This window comes from Notamacropus eugenii, chromosome 2 (genome assembly GCF_028372415.1).
Source record: "Notamacropus eugenii isolate mMacEug1 chromosome 2, mMacEug1.pri_v2, whole genome shotgun sequence".
NCBI classification, from domain to species: Eukaryota; Metazoa; Chordata; class Mammalia; order Diprotodontia; family Macropodidae; genus Notamacropus; species Notamacropus eugenii.
In genome coordinates, this window is record NC_092873.1 from 489,315,941 (window position 1) to 489,339,336 (window position 23,396).

The 23,396-nt window shown below is 38.3% G+C and overlaps 1 long non-coding RNA gene across 1 annotated transcript in view; it reads right to left on the bottom strand.

Annotated features, from left to right (window-relative positions):
• Positions 1–732, bottom strand: part of LOC140529869 (uncharacterized) — a 101,476-nt gene extending 100,744 nt beyond the window's left edge. The window contains exon 1 of the long non-coding RNA XR_011975712.1: positions 547–732. This is a non-coding gene — a long non-coding RNA (uncharacterized lncRNA). The remainder of the gene's footprint in view (positions 1–546) is intronic.
• Positions 733–23,396: the final 22,664 nt, after the last annotated feature.

The following is a 23,396-nucleotide window of genomic DNA, read 5'->3' on the forward strand; positions in this document are numbered from 1 at the left end:
GAATCCTCAAGTGTTCCCAAAATTTGATCAAATAGACCATCGGCTCTTCTACATCGATATTATATATAACAAATATATTTTCCCAGTGATTAACCAGCTCTTAATGACAACAGTTCTTATCTTACAACTATGACATGAAGAGGGAGCTGTAGCTCTTTTGAGACACAGCTCTGCATGAAGCAGCTTATCCATGCTTTCCGATCTCCTGTCTTTTTTTTTTTCCTTTCTCCCTCCCTTGCTCTCTCTCTCATTCATTCCCTCTTCCATCTTTTGGCCATCGTGCCAGATAAATTTAAATGTATCGGCTCCGAATCTGTCCGAGTGGAGTTAATCCATGCAAATCAGAAGCCCTGGCTGTCCATGCTTGATTCACAAAGAGGACTCAGCTACAGGAGGTCACTGGTTCCCAGCTGCTCCTCCCATTCTATTTTCTTCTCCCCCCCCCCCTTATTGCAGAACTGCTATATGTATACAGGGACTGAAAGGATCCAATTCACTACAACTGCTGCGTGGCTTTTACTTACAACTTTGTTTGAAGGAACTTACCTTCCATCTGTCTTTGCAAGGTAGGAAGTCTGATTCTTCTAAAGCCTGGGGGGGGTTGATGCCTCCCAGCTCGGCTCATTCTGGAATGTCACTTGAATGCTGCAGACTGTTGCTAGCATTTGGGTCCAAATGCAGCCAATCCAGGTGGCTAGTGCTTTTGTTACCCAAATGCAAAGGTACAATTGTGTAAGTGCCTCTCATTGTGATGTGCATTTTCCCCTGCAACCTGCAGCTCCTGGAATCACAGAAACTGCTGAAGCTCAAATATAGAAATACAATTCTCAGTCATTTTAATTTTATTTTTATTTTCGCCACCCCCTTTGAAAAAATCTCCTACTGTTCTTTTAAGTTATCCTGAATGTCAGACTATAAAATTCAAGTGTAAAATACTATCCTGGTCAGATGCCTATCCTTGAACCTTCTTATTGTTGTTTTCTAGGGGAGAGGGCTAACTGTTGAAATGTTTTAAACAAATAAAAGCTTGCATTTGACTTCATATTGCTAAAAGGTAGGGAACTGAAGGCCCATGGCAAATGGGCCTGTCAAGTAGATTTATGGTACTATACAAATAAATTATTCCTCAAATACTGAGGAATGGGACAAGTATGAGAATGAAATTCAAAACAGTGCTCTTTATTTTAGAGAAAATATTGAAATTGTTCATTAAAAAAAAGTTTAATTGCAGGTAGGTTTAAAAAACTGCCCAAATTTGTAGGGGCTATGGCTGTTACTGATTTGACTGAGAAAGCAGTTCGTGTGTGGTCAATGGGCACCTAGTTAAGTTGTGATAACAAATGTTGCTGTGAGCCTCCGGGTCTGACAATGCATACTCTGACTTGTGAAGGCAGTCTCTGGGCTGGGATTCTTTCATGCGTGTTTCCTTTGATTGACTTAGAAGCACATCAGCAGCATGGCTTTATAAGTGAATTCTAAAAATACATTCAGATACTGAAAAAAAAAAAAAAACCCGACTACTAGAGGCTTAAACGCACCTTTGCTGGTTAGTGCAAAACAAGCTATCCATTCCCCCAGCATAGACTGGGATTCAGCAGTGTCCATTCAGTATTTCATCTAGGAAGCTTCTTCATTTCTATTGTTTCCTGGTTTTGACCCCCTTTTTTTTCATTGAGTTCTCCTGATATAGTCCTGCCCATAATTTTTTGGAACCAGTATAGGATAGAAATCAAAATGAACAGTAAACAAAGTTGACAGGGTGGAACAGGGAAGAAAAAAAATCATTCTTTAGTACCCTGAATACTTCTGATGGCATAAATCTTTACATTTCATCTTCTGGGTAGATACTTGTAGTTAGTCGAGTTCCAAAGGGGGTAGGGGGGGAATTTATTGTCTCCATAAAATATCTCTGTGCCAAAAAGGTGCCGTCCTTTTCCTTCTTGATATAGAGTCTGCTATTGGAAAAACGCATTCTGATTTTTTAGGACGGCAAAAACCAGGGAGCCCTGTCATTGTTAGCATAAAGAAGACATCTGAACAAGGATTTCTGTGTGGAGGGCAATTTTTCTGTCTCTGGCATTTGTTAGGTTACTGTACATAGAATTTAACAGATAAATATCTTCTGCTTTATGGCATTTTAGAGATCTTTCCTATTGGTTTTCCAGCTATTCCACTAGGATAACAACTGAAAAATAAAAAGAATATGTTTTATAGTCACAAGCAATGAGAAGCCCTTCCTAGTGATGTAAGAAGAGTTTAACCTTTCTTCTAACCCACCAATTAGATTTTTCAAAAAACTATTTTAAAAATTATTTGGAGGACTGAGATTTTTTGTTGTTTTTTGCTTGTTTGTTTCAAGTAAATTAAAGCTTCCTAGAAAGGGCTAATGGAATCACTATATTGGAAACTCTACGGCCAGCTGTCAGTGTCTCCTGCCACAGACTTACTGCCATTGGAGGGGCAGGTGGATTTTCAAGGAAAAAAAGGGGGCATTGGAACTGATGGTCTAGACAAGTTTTTCCTATTTTTAAGAGTGGGAGAAGTTAAGAGCAGTCTACCTGGAAAAAAAATAACAATAACTTCAAGGAAGGAATTACAGAGAGCCAGGATTGAACTGAAAGATTTTGGAAATTGGGAAATGTTCATTCAGAACCAAGGAGAGTTCGCCTAAATGCAAATTAGCTTGTTAAATCCTGGATATGTAAATATGGCCAAAGGAGACTCTGCTTGACCATTTGCCTATCTGTAGGATCAGAGTAAAATTTAGAGCAGGAAAGGACTTTAGAGACTAAAAAAATGTGACCTTTTCCTTTTACAGGTAAGGAAACTGAGGCCCAGAGAGAAAGTGATTTGCCCATGCTTTCTTTGTTTTATTGAATCCTCCCCCCCTCAAAAAAATCATTCTGAACCTATTGTGTTTATATCTATGTATGTATGTATATATTTTATATATTTTACCCTGGCTCTGCTATAAGCTCCGTAAAGCCAGGGGCTACTTTTGCTTTTGTCTTTACATCTCAGACTCTAGAAAAGCTCTCACTTAATAGGAGATTAATAAATGTTTGTTGATTGAATGAGTGTGACTCTGTAGACACTTAATAAATGCATTTTGAATCAAAGAATGAAATCATTAGCATTTGATATGGATGAAAGAATTTCTCATGGAGCCAGGAGGCAGCAAAGAGCTTTGAACTTGGAAACAAGAAAATATAGGTTCAAATGTTACCTTAAACACTGGCTATCTGGATGAATTCAATCAAGTCACTAGAGTTGTCCAAGCTTTGCTTTCTTCATGTGTAAGATGAGGATAAGAGAAGCATCCACCCTGGAAGAGTTGCCCTGAAGCTCCTATGTATGTAAAACTCTTTGCAAGCTGTAAGGTGCCATATAAATGCCAGCTATTATTACAGAGTTATTCAGAACTACTGTTTTAGAAGCCCCTGGGTTGATTTGCAAAGTCCCTGGGAAACTCTCCATAGACCCAGTTTCTATGCCTTAAGTTAAGTTTTTACTGTGTATGCTAAATAAAATGGTCTCAGCCTCTTACTCTCTTGGGTTCCTTTTGCTTCATCTGTAAACTTGCCATCCCTTTAGTAACTCACTCAAGCAACTCTTCAGGAAAAGCTACATTTACTATATTTTAGTCCACCTTGCAGGGGATCTATAGAACTGGCAAACTGTAGAGCTGTATATAATACAGGGCTGTCGTTCCCATCTGACTCCTTCCTGCTGGTTTTAGAGTACTGTTAAAAAGATAAATTATCATCTTAAAAGACTGCTATGAAGAATGTTAATAAGTTCTCTCTAACTGCAGGAACAGTCAGTGAAACAGGTAACTACCTCCTGTTTAAACTCAGGGAATCTTGTCCTGAGATTGGGAAAACACGATTGGGTTCATGACTGGCTTCTCTGTATAGCTGCCATATTCTAGAACCTCACTGGAAGCAACCTGCATTTCTTTTTTTTAAAGAAGAAAATCAGCACTAATTCCCTGCAGTCTAATTCACTCTAAATCTGTTATTCTAGTTCATGGAGGTCTGATTATGAATATAAAATACAGTTTTAATTGCATGGTATACTGAGATCTCATGGGACTGGCCCAAGGTCACATTACCACTATGTGTCAGTCAGAACTTGAACTCAAATCTTTTTGAGACTAAGGTTTAGCAATCAATCTACTACTTCATGGTGCCTGTTTAATATTTGTAAGATTCTTAGTTGAAGATAATTGACCACTCTACACTAGTGTTGAGAATTCACCCTCCCCATCCTATGGGTTTCCTATATAGATGAAATCACAATACATTCACACATACAATTTATGGATATAATATATATATGTGTGTGTATATATATATGTATGTATGTATATAAGTGTGTGTGTATATATATATATATATATATACACATTTGTGTATATATATAATAGGTATGTTCATACATACTGGCATGCACGTATGTAGTAGGGGAATGAACAAGCATATATTAAGTGCTTACTATGTACCAGGCACTACACAATTTTTTTTTTTAGAAATATCTCTTTTGATCTTTACCACAACCCTGGGAAGAAGGTACTATTATTTTCCCAGTTTTACAGGTGAAGAAATTGAGACAGACAAAGGCTAAATGACTCTCCTTTGGTCATATAGCTACTAAATATCTGAATTCATAGATGACTCAGGTCTTCCTAACTCCAGGCCACTCACTATCTACTGTGGCACCTAGCAACCACAATGCATAACTATAAATATAGATTTGTACATACATATGCATAAGTGTGTACACAACGTGTTCAGTCGTGTCTGACTCTTCCTGACCCCATTTGGGGTTTTCTTGGTCAAGTGGTCTGCCATTTCCTTCTCCAGCTCATTTTTCAGTTGAGGAAACTGAGGTAAACAGAGTTAAGTGACTTGCCCAGGGTCACACAGCTAGTACATGTCCAAGGGGCTGCATTTAAACTCAGGGAAATGAGTCTTCTTGAATCTAGACCCAGCACTCTATCTAACTACATATGCATACACACACACACATACATACATATATGTGTGTATGTAATAGAAATGTGTATGTATAATGTATATGTACGTGTGCATATAAATACATACACATATAATCACAGATTTAATCCTCTGTCTATATCTGAGTCAGCTAGGTGGCAGAGTGGATAGAGTGCCAGTCTTGAAGTCAGAAAAGCCAGAGTTGGAATCGTGCCTTAGATATATATCAGCAGTTTGACCCTCAGCAAGTCACTTCATCTCTGTTTGCCTGTTTCCTCAACCACAAAATAGGGATAATAATATCATCTACCTCCCAGGGTTTTATAAAGATCAAGTGAAAAAATATATACAAAATTCTCTGGAAACTTTAAAGCACTGTATCAGTACCACCATATCTGTAACTACACATATATTTATATATCTTTATATCTATATGTAGATATATATCTATACATAGATCTATAGATAGAAATGTTTACATATCTATCCAGTCCATCTATTTCATCTATATCTAAATACATAATAGATAGATGATTAATAATTATTAATGTATGATAATATATATCATATAATTCATTATATAACGTAATAGATGATAGAGATGTAGACATAAAATAAAATAGAGATGACTGATGTATAAAGAGATAGAAATATGAGAGATATTTATATGGGTTAAAAGGATAGTTTGATAGAACATATTGGATCATACACACACCCACACTGTCTGTGTTGTTTCCCCAGATAAGATGTCATCTCCCTGAGGTCAAAGACACAATTTCATTTCTTTGTCCCTATATCTATCTATGTGCCCAGGGCACATGGTTGGTACTTACCAAGGCCTTAGTGATTGATTGATTAATTGATTGATAACTGGCTAATGGTTATCCAGCAGAAGTGGCTTATTTTCAGAGCTGGGCCAACAGCACCCTTTACTCTTCTCCCTCCCTCACCCCTCTATACCCCCCTATCAAGGCCTGCTTTTCACCTCATTTGACTATTTCTTACAGCAGCATACATAACATCTGCTAATAGTCAATTTCAAAATACATTTCTTTCCTTCAGTGTGTGGGAAAAAAAATAGCATTTCAGTAGGGGAACCTTATAGCTCAAGGGGTTAAGCAGCAGCTTGGATCTGTAATTGGCTGGCCTCCTGACAGCCTTTGAAGTGCCCCTCGTATCGCCTCACCCCCAAGACTGACATCCCTTTATATGTTTGGAATTCTTCAGCCAGCATAAAGTGCTTGGTAATGAGTGAAATTTACCTGAGGCTTCCTCTCTCCACCGTTCCTAGAAACTTCAGGGAAGTTTGGGTAACAGTTAACATTTTGATGCCAACAACTGTTCTCTTCAGAAAAAAATAAAATAAAATAAAAGCATATCCTTCTGTCTTGTCCTTCAAAACCTCTTGGGTGATGGAAGGGGACTGGCTTTGGCCATTGTTACTGCTGTGGATTTCCTTTTTTTACCTTTCCTCTTTTGGTGGCATCTGAATGAAAATGTTGCCTGGTTGAAAACCCAGGAATGCATTAGAAGGGCAGATAAAAAAAACAAATGGAGTGGAAATGCATCTTTAAATGGTTAGTCTGTGAAAGGCTGAGTGTAGGTATGTGAGGAGGTGTCACTTTGTGTTATCTCCTACGGAAGAAATAAGCAAGAACAAGTCCACCCAGAAAAGCAATTCTTGCTTTGTTTGTATCTGTTTATTTGCATTACTTTGAACTGGGTCCCACTATTTTTATTTTCTATTTTTTTACTTGGTTATATTTTTATCCACTATGAGAAGATTAAATAATAGCCAAGCAGGCAGTCAGAAACTGATTCAAGAGTGGTGCCTCTAAACCCCCAAGATTTCATATAACGAAACATCTGAACACCATCAACATTTAATCAAGCAGCAGAAATGAGTCCAACATGGGGAGGTGGCAGTGCAGGAAAGGTACTCACTTCTAGAGCTGACAATGGAAAAGACAGTGTTGATGTTGCTCTGTGATGCCAGTGTCTTCTTGCAGATCTTATTTGAAGTAGGCACATGGTTGAACTGGCCTGCATCTCCAGGACGTATCTGGTTGCAGGCAGAAAGACTCGGAATATTATCTTGAAAGTCGTATTACTATGTCCCTTTGGCCAAGATAGGCCAAGATAGGCCAAGAAAGGCCTGTTCCTCCAGTGTGCTCAGGGTTGTGAGTTAACATAAATATGTACTTCCACATGACAGTTCCTTCTAGGAAGGTATTTTGTTCTGTTTTGTTTTAAAAGCTTCTGATACTTTCCTTTGTAGTTGATCTTATATTTGAGGGGCATGAAGACAGGGAGAGGGTGCAGTGAAAAACTACCTTGCGAGGCTGGAATTTTCAGCAGGGCACCATTTATTAAGTTCTTATAATGAGCCAATGGGGCAGCTAGGTGGTGCAGTGGATAGAGCACCAGTGTAGGAGTGAGGAGGACCTGAGTTCAAATCTCACCTCAGGCACTTGACACTCGCTAGCTGTGTGACCTTGGGCAAGTCACTTAGCCCCAATTACCTCAGTCATCCTGATGAATATCTGGTCATTGGATTCAGATGGCTCTGGAAGAGAAGTGAGGCTGGTGACCTGCACAGCCCTCCGTCACTCAAAACAATGCTAAATGCAAGTCATGTCATCATTTCTCTGATGGCATGGTCTTCTTCGGCAATGGACAAACACACACACACACGGACAAACACACACACACACACACACACACACACACACACACACACACACACACACACACTGAACCAGGCACAGTGCTAAGCCTGAGGGATGCAGATACAAGCAAAAATAAAGACAGTCGTGTATGGGAAAACATTATAAAAACAGAGCTGAAAGTGGAAATGGGTGGGGTGGTGGGTGGTACCCAAGTAGGATCACCAAGGGAAATTCAGGAGAGTGAAAAGTACAGTGGGAAGCAAATAAGGCCTTGTTGGAGACCAAAAGAGGTGATTGAAGCTTGGCTGCCTAGGTCAACCTCCAAAATAGAGGCCCCAGAAGAAACTCACTAATGAAAGAAGAAAGGCAATATGGCACTGAGGAATATATTAGAAGAAGGAAACTGGGTTATGGTTATGAATTCCCAAAGATCAGATCAGAAACATGGCTGAGAAGGAAATGAGGCCTACCTGCTCTGGGTCTGTCCACGAAATGGAGTCCCCCAAAAAGAACTGAGCAGAAGCTGGGGACCCACATGCAAAGGGATGTTCCTAGGTGAAGAGGCCCCATTCAGGGACTGAGACAAGTTCCAATGTGAGAAGGCAGCTAGCTGAGCCATGGTGGCAAAGTTCAGAAGGTCAGAAGCCTAGCCAGGTGGGACATGAATTTAGAACTCAAAGGGGTCTTGGAGGTCATCTCTTCCAGAGAATCTTAACTTTTTTTGTTTCATGGACTTCTTTGGCAATATGGAGAAGTGTATGGATGTTCTTAGTATTTTTTTTTTATGTATGAAATAAAATATATAGAATTACAGAGGAAAGGAATTATACTGAAATAGTTATCAATTTTATTTTCACTTTTAAGTCACAAATTTTAAGAACCCCTGATCCAGTCTGAGAAAACCTGGCATGTTGGAACCTGAACCAGGGGGAAGTTGGTTCAAATCTCACCTCTAAGACTCACCAGCCATGTGATCATGGGAAAGTAATTTCACCACTCTGGTACTCCATTGCCTCATCCATTGCCTCATCTTTAAAATAATGGTAAAATCTGTATTACAGGGTTATCCGTGGAGATCAAATGAGACCATCTTCATAGAGCATTTATTATGCACTTGCTGGGTAATGGTCATTGTACTAAGCACTTGATGAAACAAAGTCAAAGTAGATTTTAAAAGTCCCTTTCGTTAAGGAACTGACTTTATAGTAAGGGAGATAATTGATACATATTTATAATGAAATGAAAACTATTAACTATTCACTCAACAGATGAGGAAACAGGTCTGGAGAGGTCAAAGTAATTGCCTGGGATCCCATAATACTCACTTCTAGAGCTGAAAATGGAAAAGCCAATCTTGATGTTGTTTTGTGATACCAGCTTTTTTTTGCAGATCTCATTTGAAGTAGGCAGATGGTTGAACTGGCCTACATCTCCAGGGCATATTAGATCATATAAGTTTTATGTGAGAGAGTCAGGATTTGAACTTGAGTCCTCTTAGGAAGTATGTGGGGCTCTTTCTGCTATACCCAAGTGGTACATTGATACAAACGGATAAGGGTGCTAAAACTTACACCAAGGCCATTTGGAAGAAGTTACCTTCCCTTATCGGTTTTTGTGATGTTGTGCCAGGGAATTTTTTACCTAGGGGATTCCATAGGATCATCCACTGAAAGCTTAAAAGGGACCTTTGAGGTCATTGAGTCCAACTCCTCATTTGATAGAAGAGTCAATTTAAAGGTTGTGTTTTATACAAATAATAAGTAGTAAAGCAGGTATTTGAACCCAGGCCCTCTGACTCCAAATCCTCCATATTTTCTACTATACCATACCACCTCTCCAAAGAGGCATTTCATTTCCTGCATATAATGAAAGTTAAAATCTATAAGATTTAAATATAATATATATCAGCAAAAATAAAGGATTCATTTGGTTGTTTTCAGTCATGTCTGACTCTTTGTGATCACATTTGGGATTTTCTTGACAAAGATACTGGAGTAATTTGCCATTTCCTTCTGCAGCTCATTTTGCAGATGAGGAAACTGAGGCAAATAAGGTTAAAGTGACTTTCCCAGGGTTCCGCTGCTAGTAAGTGCCTCTGGTCACATTTCAACTCAGAAAGAGGAATCTTTCTTACTCCAGGCCTGGTGCTTTATCCACTGTGCTAACTAGTAGCTGCCCTTCATAAAAGGGTACAAAATACCTATCATTGATTGAGTCAAATCAATAAATATTGCCTTGAGAATTCCCAGTCCCAGCATGTAGAAAAGGAGTCAGAAGCTGGCAATACATATTAAGCACATACTGTACTAGGCATTGCATATAGTAGGTTCTTAATAAATTCTTATTGACTAACAGTAACATGTATCTAATCCTAATCCAAATATCCTAATCCAAAGGGGGGGGGGGGAGTCTTAAAAGGCTTCATTAATTTGAAAAGCTACTTTTAAACTTGTACTCTCAAAATCTCCCTTAACCCAATGGAGTACTTCTTTTTAAATTAAAAGCCACATAAGTCCTTCCCTCCACACCCTCACTCCTTTCCTCCTCCTTCCCCAACAAGGGACAGGATTTGAACCTGGGCTTTTTTATGCAATATCTAAGGGCTTTTTCTGCTACACCCAAATGACACATTGATACAAATGGGTAGGGGTGCCTAAACCTACTCTTTAATGCTCTTCTGAACTCAGCACTTACACTATAAAACACCAAATTGAGACTTTTTGTTTCATGTTTGTTTTTCAATTGTATCCATGATTTTCCTGTGAGTCTCATCTTCTCAAAAGAGTATATGCTTCTTGAAGGTCAAGGACCATAGATCCTCTTTAATGTTCTCATTTTTATGCTACCATGTTATCATATATTATGTTATAATACATTATCATGTTATCTTATATATACATATACATATTATATATATATATTACATATATGCCTATATATAAAATATAGCTTTAATGTTATCAGTTTTGGGGCACATGCAGTGCCTGAAACGAAGAAGTGTGTACTGTTTTGTTATTAGGGTTCTGTCCCCCCTCAAGTTCCTTCGCATCCACTTAGAGTGTGTGTGGTACAGTCTGAAATCTTCAGTTTTGTCTTTGTAGTTTCCTTGGCTTCCTTCTCCATCCAGCTCAAATTCCACTTTAGGAAGGTGGATTTTACTGATCTCTTTGTTACTAATGCCTTTCCTTTCCAGATTACTTTCCTATACTCTCCATATATCTTGTATGTTCCTAGAGATTTATAGATTGGGTCTCCATTAGAACATACGCTGCTTTGGAGGTAGGAGCTATGTTTTTGCTTTTTTTAAATTTACCTGGCACTAAGCACAATGCCGGCTTAATAAGCACTAAATCACAGCTAGACTCTGTGTCACTTGTTCCATCAAGAGGTCCTAAAGCAGTGCCTTACACGTGGCTGGTGTTTAATAAATGTTGATGGCTTGTTGCTTATAATAAAAAACATCACTTCATTCTCTGTGTCTATTTAGATAGTTTTTCTTTTTGGTGCATCTGCCTGAGAAAGCCATGGGCCAAACTCATATTTATTCAATTTTCCTAAGCATGTTTTTAAAATCGATCAGTTTATTATTCTGGCCAGTGAAGGCCAGAAAGAAGAAAGAGTAGGGAAAAGAGATGCAGACAGCAGACTAGAAGAAAACAAAGGACAAAGAGAATAAGATAAGCAGCAAGACAAAAAAATAAAATCAAAAAAGACAAAAAAACAAAAGTGACTGATAGAAATGGATACCCAGAATTAGAATCAGAGGTAATCAGATATATATTAGTAATTTCATCAATTTTGGCATTTCCTCCAGTGGTGTGGATACAGCATAACCCATCAATGCCACATCAATCCTTAAGGGTCCTCCTAACATGCCTGTGGACTTTCTTCTGCATTTCTTGATGTTTCATGTATACTAATAGAGCATGTAGGAGACGTTCTGGGGATGTACACTGATTATTCCCCACTATAGCTTCATAATGCACTCATCTCTCCTCCCCCCATCATACATTCTTCTGATACATCCTTAAGATGGGAGTCCTGGATTTTTCTTGGCACACTATGTAGCCTACTTGGGGTGTTAGTATCTTTTAATAATGCTTTTTGTCATGCTAAATGTTTGCTTAACCACAGATTCACAGCTCTGTTCTTTATCCTTAAATCTAAGACTCTTCTGGATTTGGGATGGAACAGTTTATGGACAAGTTGGGATTATTCTCTAGACCATAGTATATTCAGTGAATGGTGTAATATTACCCTGTGGGCCAAATGAATCAAGCTGAGAAAGTTCTTCACCCATTCTTTTCAAAATCACAGACATTTAAGATTGTGTACATGAAATATAGGGGCAGATTTTATCAGCAAATCCAAATTCAGATTTGTTTACTCTGAACACTTCATGTAGGAATGTGCTATAAATTTAGAAGTATAGGGGTGAGGGCAGCGGTGATGGGGTAGGATGGGGAGGGTTACCTTAGCTTGACAGCTTATAGAAAATAGAAACTCAGTTCTAACCTTGGTCTACTATTCATTGACTCTGAGGATCCTTAGAAAATCCCACAACTCCTCCTCCCCAAATGCCCTTGCCGGTATAAAAAATATAGTACTGCATCCAGCCCCTTCCCTGTGCAGTTCCTAGAGGAACAGGAGCACCTGCTCTGGGGAGGGGCTGAAGGGAGAGGGAGGGATTGCATTTGCCATTTTCATTAAAATGATTACTTCTGCACAGCTTGATTTCTTTCAGGCCCCATGTAATATCCTTAGGCCCCAGGCCTATGGGCTCATGCTAATTTGTATGGCTCTTAAAATGGCAGGCTTGTCAAAGCTCCCAGGTACTTCAGTGATAGGTACTAGTTACAGTGACTGCTCAATTTCCATCAGAGAGTGGGGAGCGTGCAAGTCAATGGGAGTATCCCACACCCTCTGAGTAGGCTCTATTTCAACCTGGGGAGTTCAAAGGCCAGTCAGAGGCTTTGAAATATTCGATTATAGGTTAGCAAAATATAAAATCCATCCCCTCAAAAAACCCACCCCCAAACTCCTTTTTTTTTTTTTTTGGTAATTTTTAGGAGATGAATTTCTTTGTGGATTAGCACACACATAAGGAGAGAAGGAAAATAGAAAAGAACAAAAAAACAAAACAGGATAATCATGGTTTCATATCACAAGAGCATTCCATCACTGTGCCTGGCTTTTCCCATTGCTTTTGAAATTATGCAAATGAATTCTTTAAACTCAAAATGGGCACCAATCCCACTGATTTCCATTGATTTGCTCGTCATCCCTTCATGTATGTGTTCTCCCCAAACATCTTGTATCGATATTTCTCTCTCTCAACTCTGCCCCTCAATCCATTATAAGTGTATCATTAAAACCTGTTTAATTTCCTATGAAAGATTATATTAAGTGCACTTTTAGTGTAATTATGTCAGTAGTGGAAGATAAACATGTATTAGGCAGTGTGAAATGCTGATTATCTGTCAGGGTAAATCTGTTTATTTCAGGAATAGCAATCTGACAGCCCCCTGTTGTTAATCGGGGAAGTACATGCTCTTGTCAGGTAGCGTTTGGTCGGGTTCTGTCAGGGAAATGTTCTCCCTGAGCTCATGCTGGGACATCATTTTCATCTCTTTGATAGGTAGATAGATGATAGATAGATGATAGGTAGATAAATAGATAGATAGATAGATAGATAGATAGATAGATAGATAGATAGATAGACAGACAGATAGATAATAAAGATGACTGCTAGAAAGGGATACACATATCAGTGTGTTGTATATTTACTCAGTTCCCTTATCCTATGTGTTTCTGACCTGTTTTTCTTTCAAAACAAAACAAAGAACTGCTAATAAACAATTCAGAGCCCAGCATTAAAAGGGCTTATGAGAAGGAAGGGTAGATTAGAAAGATTAGGCTGTTGCTCAGCATCTGCCCAGCACACAACTGGCCCCCAGGAATGTCAAAGCAAAAGGGAAGGAGAGAGAGGAAAGAGAGGAATTGGTCTTGCCTTCTATGTGCAAAGATAGCATTTGTTTTCCTTTTTCCTTTCAAAATTTCCCTTATTTTTCTTTCCAGAGTATTTTCTAAATATATCCTAAACACTGCCCCCTGCAGCTGAGATGGGTCTTTCTCTTTAATGAGATGAGGTTGGGAAATGACTTCGCCACCCCCTTCCCACACTCATACCAACATCAACTCCAACACACACCTTAAATTTTGCCAAATTGTTTGTGGTTCAGAATGCAAATTTTAATGAAACATTGAAAGATGTTCAGTCCTAGCTGACCAGACCCAACTGAAAAATAACTTTGTCTGACTTAGTTACATTAAGACCATTTCATGAACGCCAAGAACTGCTGAGTAGAATAATAAAATTGATATTTATATTGGCATTTCAGGACTCTAAATAGAAGGTGAGTAAATATAAACACCATTCCTGCAGTCTTTGCAACCCTTTCTCCAAACCCCTCCACTGCAGACTTATGCTAGGATACCTTACTAGGCCTTAATATAAATGTCTCTGGGAAATAATCTCTCCCCGGTAGATTATGCAGATTTTAGTGTAACGCAGAATTTGCATGTGTAGTTTGCATATTTTTACATCAGAGTGTCTGCTTTAAATTAGATAAAGGTCACTGTCATTCATAATCAAGAAGAAGGTGGATTAAAGGTCAGGATTCAATAAAAAAAAAACTGATTAGATGTAGAGGTTTGTTCCTATGATTCAGTATATCATTGGATAAGTGGAAATCATGAGTCAACAAATTAACCTCGGTATAATGGGTGACTTGCTTCATTAAGATCAAAAAACAAATTCATGTATAGTTTCCAACGTATTACTTGTTTGTCTCTGTGTAACAGCCACCAGATATTTGTACTTAATTCTTTTATCACTGGGTGTTATTTATATGAGCCATTGAGTTTCAGGAGTGACATGGCATCTTTGTTTTTTCACATTTTCAGAATAAAACACTGTGGGATATGATGAACTGATGGAAGAATATGAATGAGAAAACACCTTAAGGGCATGTTGTACCTATAAACTTTCTCCTAAATAGCGCTTCTTAATTTTTTTTAGTCTCTGACTTCTTTACATTCAAAAAACTGTTATTGAGCCTTCCCCCCAAACACAAAGAGCTTTTGCTTATATGAGTTATATCTATACATTTTAACCATGTTGGAAATTCAAATGTCTTAGCATTATGAAAATGGATTTAACCTTTCAGACCTCTTAAAGGACCTCGAGTCCATAGGTTCCCTACCTTTGGTTTGGGGCATCACCAGGCAATCCCAGTCTAAGAAACGATGGTCCAAAATATAAATGCTTGATTGAAAGGGAAAGGATCATCTCTTTTTTGAGGAGACAATGACAATAACTCTACTGTTGTCCATTTTTCTCTTTCCTCTCTCACACCCTCAGAGCCCCTCCAAACTCGTTTAGTCCTGACATTTTTTTCACCATCTCCATGTACAATTAATAACAATAAGAGTCAAGCTGGCAAAGCTCATCACATGTGTAGCTCCCTCTTCTGGACTACTCACAAGATGGGTCCCCTGGTAGATAGCTAATCCAGTCCAGTTCAAGGAATTCTGTGCATGTGTGTACTTTAATTTTTTTTCACTAGCTTCCACTAATGGATTTACCTTTCCTTTCCTCCACTTGACACAGTTAACTCAGAGGAAAGGCATTTACTGAAATGTCATAGCAGGAAGAAAAACAACAAAGCATTCCCCACCACTCCATCCAGGGATGTTTGTAAATGTGTAACAACTGACTCTAGGGGAAAGAAAGCATAAGTGTATTTAAGTTGCATTAGTGAAGTTTTCTTCATCACTTGAGTCTAGACAATCAACAAAACAATAATTCAAGCCTGATACATGTAGTGTTTGTTCATTTCTGAGGAATAAATGCTTACAATGAAAATTCGGCCATTGAATAGGGGCTGGCACTGAGCTGCCTCCAGCATACCTCTGCATTCCCCCACTGCCATAAGTGTGGGGCACAGTTTCAAATAAAGATAGAGTTCTTAGGATGAGTAGGCACACACATAGGTGTACTTCTAGAGAGAACCTAGTTTAGGGAATAGGAGACAAGATTAATTGCATTTCTGTGGCTGCAGGACCTCAATATATTATATCATTTAAGTTCATTCACCCCTGTGAAGTAGATATTATTACCATAGGTAGAACAGTGAAAAAAACAATGTTTAGAAAGTTTGAGAGACATAATTTCTAGGTAATTTATAATTTTATTAATAGAAGAGTCAGTGGCATGTTCAAATTCCAAATCATGGTGGTGGACTCACAGTTGATAGGCCCTTGCAAACGTAGCTTCTCCTGAGGGTAGCAAATAAACTCTGATTGGTTAATAATTAATGAAAGAGAATGAATATTACAATGAGAGGTGGACCTATTCTAATGAAGAGCTTAGGGATTTAACTTTGATTAAGGGATTTACTTCTAAAATGTCCCCAGCCTTGAGTAATCTAAACAAAGAATTTATCCCCACCCAAACCTGAGTGGAACACAATGGGCAAGAATTCACCTAGACAAGATGGTCTAGGTGGAGAAAAATTTTCCACAAAAGTTAGTAATATTCTTCCAAGGCTGGGCTTCAAACAAGGAAATAGGACTGGGAAAAGGCTGGATCTCCCTCATCATTGGTTATTAATAATCATTTCTCTTACTGTGCTAGGTTAGGAGTCACAGAGACCAGAGTTCAAATATCTCCTCAGAAACTGTATGACCCTGGGAAAGTGACTTAACTTCTCTCTGACTCACTTTCCTCATCCATAAAAATAGGGATACCACCTACTTTCCAGGGTTGTTCTGAGGACAAAATGAGATTATATTTATAAAAGTGCTTTGCCATCCTTGAAGATCTATATAAAACTAGCTATTATTGTAGATGAAGGAAGAATCTCAGAAAGTTTAAGTGACTAGACCATAATAACACAGCAAGTGACAGAGGTAAGATTTGACCTCCTGAGTCCAAGTCCAGGGAACTATTCACCAACGTTTTCCTGATCATCTTAGTTCTCTGTCCCTCCCTCCCAAACTACCTTGTGCTTAACAGCTTCATACTTATTCTATTTTTATTTTATATATATGTACATATATATATTTATGTTTATATATATCTGTTATCTTCTGCTTTAGAGAGAAATGTTAAGAGAAGGAATTGTATCATTCTTTGCCTTTGTCTCCCTAATACCTCTCAGCAGGGGGTACATACTAGGTGTCTAATAAGTGCTTGTTGATTGATTATACTTTATACTACACTGCCTCCCAATTAGAATGGATGAATCCAGGAAACACATGTGAGTCTAGATGGTCCAGTCAGGTAAGTTTTTCTATTTGTTGAGTATATTTATTCATATTTGGCAATGAAATGGATAAATGAAGATGACTTTTAAAAAAGTCAAATTCATGTTTGGCTGTGTTACATCTCTGTTCTGTGTAGAAATCAACCTGAACATTTTTAGGAAGAAAAAACCCCACTTATTATTTACTTAAATTCTGGATTTTCAAGATGGTGTAGACATAGTAACTAAAGCACTTGACCTGAGACTAGGATTTTACCCCACCCCAAAAGCAAAACGACTGAATGCAACTGTTGTCTATTTTCCCATCTGGCAATATTTCTTTTCCTCCTGAAATTTGTTTTTGATTTGTTTAAAGCGAAAAGTTACCTTCCTTCCTAAACAGTTTATCTACTCTATTTCAAATGCCATAGGATTATGTGCCAAACAAAAGGAAAATGGAGAGGAGGAGGAGGAGGAGACATTGCCTTAACAAAACCTTATTGTTTACTTTTCCCAGTAAAATTAACCATATTAAAAGGAACTATAGTTGTTAAAGTGTTTCAAACAGCATGTAATTAGTTAATTTCATTATACAGTTATTGGATCAATTTTGCATTATTTTAATTACCTCTTGGTGGCTATGGTTTGGTGGATAAACTCAGTTAATGTCCAGGAGGAAACAAAATTATCTTTCCCCTTGGTAAACTTAAGTTACACAAGACAATCTGAAAATGTCTATCCCTACTTTCACCTGGAAATTTCCTTGAATTTGTATACTGATTCTACCTGGATGCATCGTGTTGTTGTTTTTTAAACCAATCATGTATTTTCTCCATTTTCATAGCGTATTTCCTCTTATGTGGGGGAGGGGAGATGATAATGAAACTGCAGCCAACAAATGTTCCCTCATTTAGGCTATCCTTGAAATTTATGTTGTTTCAGGGCATTTATAAGGTTGACTCAGTCCTTGATTCTCCTGGAGTACATAAATTGAATTCTGTAAAGTTTATAATGGACTGCTCCCCTTTCAAAAGATCTTGAAAATGGATACTGTCTACTTTGGATGAACATTAAATAAATGGTGGACAACATTACCCTGGAGGACATTAACAGAAAATTGCCTCGTGTATTTATATGCGTTTAGAGAGCTATGCTTATCAATCCTTGAATGATGAACACCTCACTTATGAACCACATCTACAAGTATGGGAGTGTGAAGATCATAGGTTTTAGAGATAGAAAGGGCCTCAGAGGACATTTAGTCATGGGGTCAAAGATCTTGAGCTAGAAGGAGATTTCCAGTCCAAAGTGCTCATTTTGGAGATAAAGGAAAAGGTTCATGGAGGTTAAATGACTTGTCCAGAGTTACGAAGAAGACACTAAATGGCAGATTCAGAATTTGAACCTGGGTCTTGATTTAGAGTCTATTGTTCTTTCCACAGGACCTCATAGTGCAGGTCAGAGCCACAAACCCATCAACCTTCAGACTCACTGTCTTATGTTCCTCAGTAAAGGAGAAGAGAGAGAGAGAGAGAGACAGAGAGAGACAGAGAGACAGAGAGACAGAGAGAAACAGAGACAGAGAGAAACAGAGACAGAGGAAGAGAGAGAAACAGAGATAGAGGGAGAAAGAGAGAGAGAGAGAGAGTTGTATGTGAGACACAATAAGGAGGTCAATGTTATTGGATCTCAGATTATGGGGATGGGGCAAGAACTATGGTATAAAGAGCTGGGATGGTAGGAAGGGGCTCAATTATGAAGAACTTTAAAAGCTAAGCAAAGGGTTCTGTATTTGATCATGGACCGAGCAAAGGAAGTTGATTAAATAGGAGTTGACCAGAACCTTAGTAAGAACAACCAGACAGCTGAGTGGAAGAAGATAAAGCAGGGAGAGTAACCTAAGACTATTTCAATATTTTAGGTGTGAGGTGATGAAAGCCAACACCAGCATAGTGGCAGTGTCAGAGGAGAGAAGGGAACATATGGGAGAGATGTTGTGAAGTTAGGACAGCAAGACTTGACAACTGATTAAATATGGGAAGGAAGGTGAGATAACAAGTGAAGAGTTAAGAATGACAGCCAGGTTGAGAGTCTGGGTGACTGAAAGGAGAGTGGTACCCTCCATAGTAATAAGGAAGTTAGAAAGAAGGGAGGGTTCAGAGGGAATAATCATCAGATCAATTTTGGACATGTTGAATTTAACAATATATCTCTATATTCAATAGGCAGTTGGAGATGGGAGATGTGAGCTTAGGAGAGAGGCTGGGGCTGATTTGAGCACAGATCTGAGACTCATCTGCATAAAGATCATAGCCAATCTACAGGAGCTGATGAGATCTCTGAGTTATAGAACCGTGGCCAAGCCACTTTCGTCTCTTAGTTACCTAAGGTATCTCTCTAAGTCTAAAAGAGAAGTTGTGATTTAGGTGGGATAGTTTTCAGGCTGGGTAAAAAAGTAAAAAAAAAAAGACAAGAGATTGACTGATGTGCTGCAGACTTCCTGGAGTAAACTCAGTTACCCTGGCAAGAGTTGACTGCACTTGCCTCTCAGTGCTCTATTTTTTTCCAGTTACCCTGAGCTAGGTAGGGCCTGTTGCCCATTCTGTGGCCTTCTAGGCAATTCTCCCCCCCCCCCCCCCACCACTTTTCCATTGACAGGTGAGTTTGTCCTTTTCAAGAGTCCTTCTTGCCAGCATCTGCTTTTCTTAACATAAAATAAGTTGGGGGTGGGAGGGAAGGGGAAAGAGTCAAGGAAGGTGAACAAACAATTCTGCTAGATTAATTTCTTAATCTTTCTGAATTTTTATAGAGGCTCTTTTCCTCCACCCTCTTGAGTGCTGTCTCTGTATGTTTTTTAAACTCTTCGTTACCAAAGGCAACAGTATGATAAACATGAAATCCTGACATTTTATTTAACAGAAGAAGAAAGTGGGATCCAAATAAAGAATTATAGGTTACTTATGCCCAGGAGTATCCAATGTCCCACTCCTTAAAAGAACAACAAAGGTTGGAGGAGAGGTGCTCCTGATTTCTCTCCTAAGATCATACTCAAAGTTTTTTCGTAATAAAAATAAAGATTATAAATAGATGTTTGAAAATCAGGTCTACCATTCATTTGATAATGCCATTTTCAGGCAGACTTTCTTAACCTGGGATCCTTGATCAGATTTTTCTTAACATCTTAAAAAGTAGATTTCAATATACTCAGCTTCCTTTGAAACCCTGTATATTTTAAGAAATTCATTGTATAACACTATTCTGAGAAGGGGTCTATGGGCTTCACCAGACTGTCAAAAGAGTTCATGATACAAAAAAAGCTTTAAAACCCTAATTTAAAGGAGTCCTGAAAGAACGTAATTGCAAACTATATGCTTTAGATAGTGTGTAAATATACCACTTAAATAGGATAGGGTCTAGATCTGTGATTTCACTGGTGTAGGGAAATTCCGGGGGAGGAGTCTGCCCCCACCATTGTAGATCACTGAGTTTAAGTGAGTTGCCTGAGGTCACAGGGCCACTATTCGTCTGAGATAGAACTTGAAGCCAGGTTTCTTGCACTAGAAATCAGGTCTCTATCCACATCATGCTTCCTATCTTTACTATATCAATGGTGTAAGGAAATAACATTTAAATAAATGTATAAATGCTATATGATATAGTATTCTTGCTGTACATATTCAATATATTAGGAGATAAATGGGTATCAGGACTAGGAATCTAAGCACAATTGATAGCAATGTTTCTGTAGGGAAAACCTGCCCCACATGTATAGGCTCATAGCTAAGTTTAGAACTAGATGACACTTCAGAGGTCATCAAAGTCAATTCCCTGATTTTACAGATAGGGAAACTGAGGCCCAGAAAAGTAAAGCCACTTGCCTAAAGTCACACAGGCAGCCAGCAGCAGAGGACAATCCTATTTCAGATCCTGTAACTTCAAAGCCTCCTTTGTATTATACAGTCATCTGTCCAAGCAAACATAAAAAAAAAAAAAACACTCACGTTTAGAGCTGAACTAGCTCAAAAACTGGAGACTGTCTATATGTGTATTCTATATCAGAGTGTGCATGGAAGCTTAATTATATGTTTATCAAACATGTCATGATTGCTTCATTTTTTTTCATTCAGTAAGCTATACATTTCAACCCAAAGTATATTTATTTCAGTATGCATTGTAACTCCCATTCATATATTCTCTTGAGCATATACGTGTTCCCAATGGTAACCCACTTTAATTTCCAGCATTCTGCCCATGCTTAATCTCCGACTGTAATTGGAAATAGCATTGTACTTGGAGTCAAGAGAACCCTGGATTTCAGTCACATCTCTGACGTTCACTGATTGTTTAACGCAGAGAGAGTTCTTCAGAGAGTTAAACCTCTCCGAATCTGTTTCTTCATCTTTAGAAAAGGGATGAATGACTCAAGGAACAACTGAGTGACTGACTGTCTTAATGAATGAAGGAAAATGTGTTCAGGACTTTCTCGGTCTCAGACACTGTGCTAGGTATTGAGGACACAACAGAAATGACAGACAAGGTGCTTACGTTCTCATAAGTGGAGAAAAGGAATTAGAGAAGTGTTGGCTATAGGACGATATTTTGATCTGGAAAGTTGAAAAGCTAGTGAGTGGAAAAATAGAATATAGAAACATTTTTTTTCCAGAGGCAATAATAAGAGAGTTAGTTTGTTTACTGTTCAAGAATCATGGGAGGAAAAGAAGAGGAAAAAGGAGGTAGTATGATAATGATACTTTTCTGAAAAGGTTGTAAAAATCTAGTAGGAGACAGATTGTTGGTAGAATAAATTGTTGGACCTAGAGTGAGAAAGACTCACCATCTTCCTGAGTTCAGATCTGACCTCAGACACAGTCACGTCACCCTGTTTGCCTCAGTTTCCTCATCTGTAAAATGAGCTGAAGAAGGAAATGGCAAACCACTTCAGTGTCTGTGCCAAGAAAACTCCAAATAGAGTCAAAGAGTGGGACATGACTGAAAAGTGACTAAACAACAATAGGGATTTAGCAAAGTGCTTTGCCAACCTTAAAGCATCAAATGAATATCAATGATGATGAATTATATGGAATTCGCCAAATATGTAAAAATAAAAACACAATGGACCTTTGCCACAAACACACTTGGTAGTTTCCAATACAATTACTTACTTTTCTGAATATTTGTCTGTGGTTGTGGCCAGTAAAGAGGATGACTATATTAGAAACAATCTACTGCCAACTGATAAATATTTATTCTAACAATTATTTTTATATGCACATATTGTCTTAGCAGAAAGAATGGAATCATCTAGAGGGAAGGGACTGTTTCATTTTGGTCCTTGAATCTTCCTTACCTTGCACAACGTCTGGCACGTGGTAGGTGCTTAAAAAAGACTTATGGATTGACTGATAAAGATAGACTCTACATAATCAAAGGGATTTAAGTGCCATTGACTGGAAATTCTAATAGCAGTAGCCTACACAAGCCATTTATCTTTGGCCATACCATAGACCCTTTTCTCTTCATAAGGAAAAAGTGGATAGAGATTTGGCAATTCTCCAACTAATTTGATCAGTATAAGGAGCAGCTGTATTGTAGTGGAAAGGCATACATACTGTACTGCTTTTAGACGTGAATGACGTTTACGTGAGAGTCATCTCTGGAAACTTTGTTAAATATAAAGTGAGTGAAGTGGGTCAAGGAACAGAGCTCTGGACCTGGGGTCAGGAAGACCTGAGTTCAAATTTGACCTCAGACACTTACTAGCTGTGTGACACTGGTCAAGTTACTTAACTTCTGTCTGCCTCAGTTTCTCAACTATAAAATGTGAAATGAAGGTTAAAACAGCATCTACCTTGCAGAGTTGTTGTGAGGATAAAATAAAATACTATTTCTTTATTAATATAATATTTGTAAACCACTTAACACAATGCATGACACATAGTAAATACTAGCTATCATCATCATCACTATTTTTATGACTATTATTATGATATGAGCTTGACTGAGTCATTTTAGCTCTGAACCTAGGTTTACTCATCTCTAAAGTCGGGCAGCTAGGTGGGAGAGTAGAGAGAGCACCTGGCCTTAAGTCAGAAGGACTCATCTTCCTGAGTTCAAATCTGGCCTCAGACGTACTAGCTGTGTGACCCTGGGCAAGTCACTTAACCCTGTTTGCCTCAGTTTTCTCATCTGTAAAATGAGCTGGGGAAGGAAATGACAAAGCTCTCCAGTGTCCTTGTCAAGAAAACCTCAAATAGGGTCATGAAGAGTCAGACATGACTGAAAATGATTGAACCCCCAAAAAGTGGGAATACCAATACTTGAACTCATCTTTCATATTGTCTGGAAGACCAAATAAGATAAGGTATATAGAATCGTAGGATCCTAGACAATGTATATACAGCATCCATAGGAGAGAAACCATA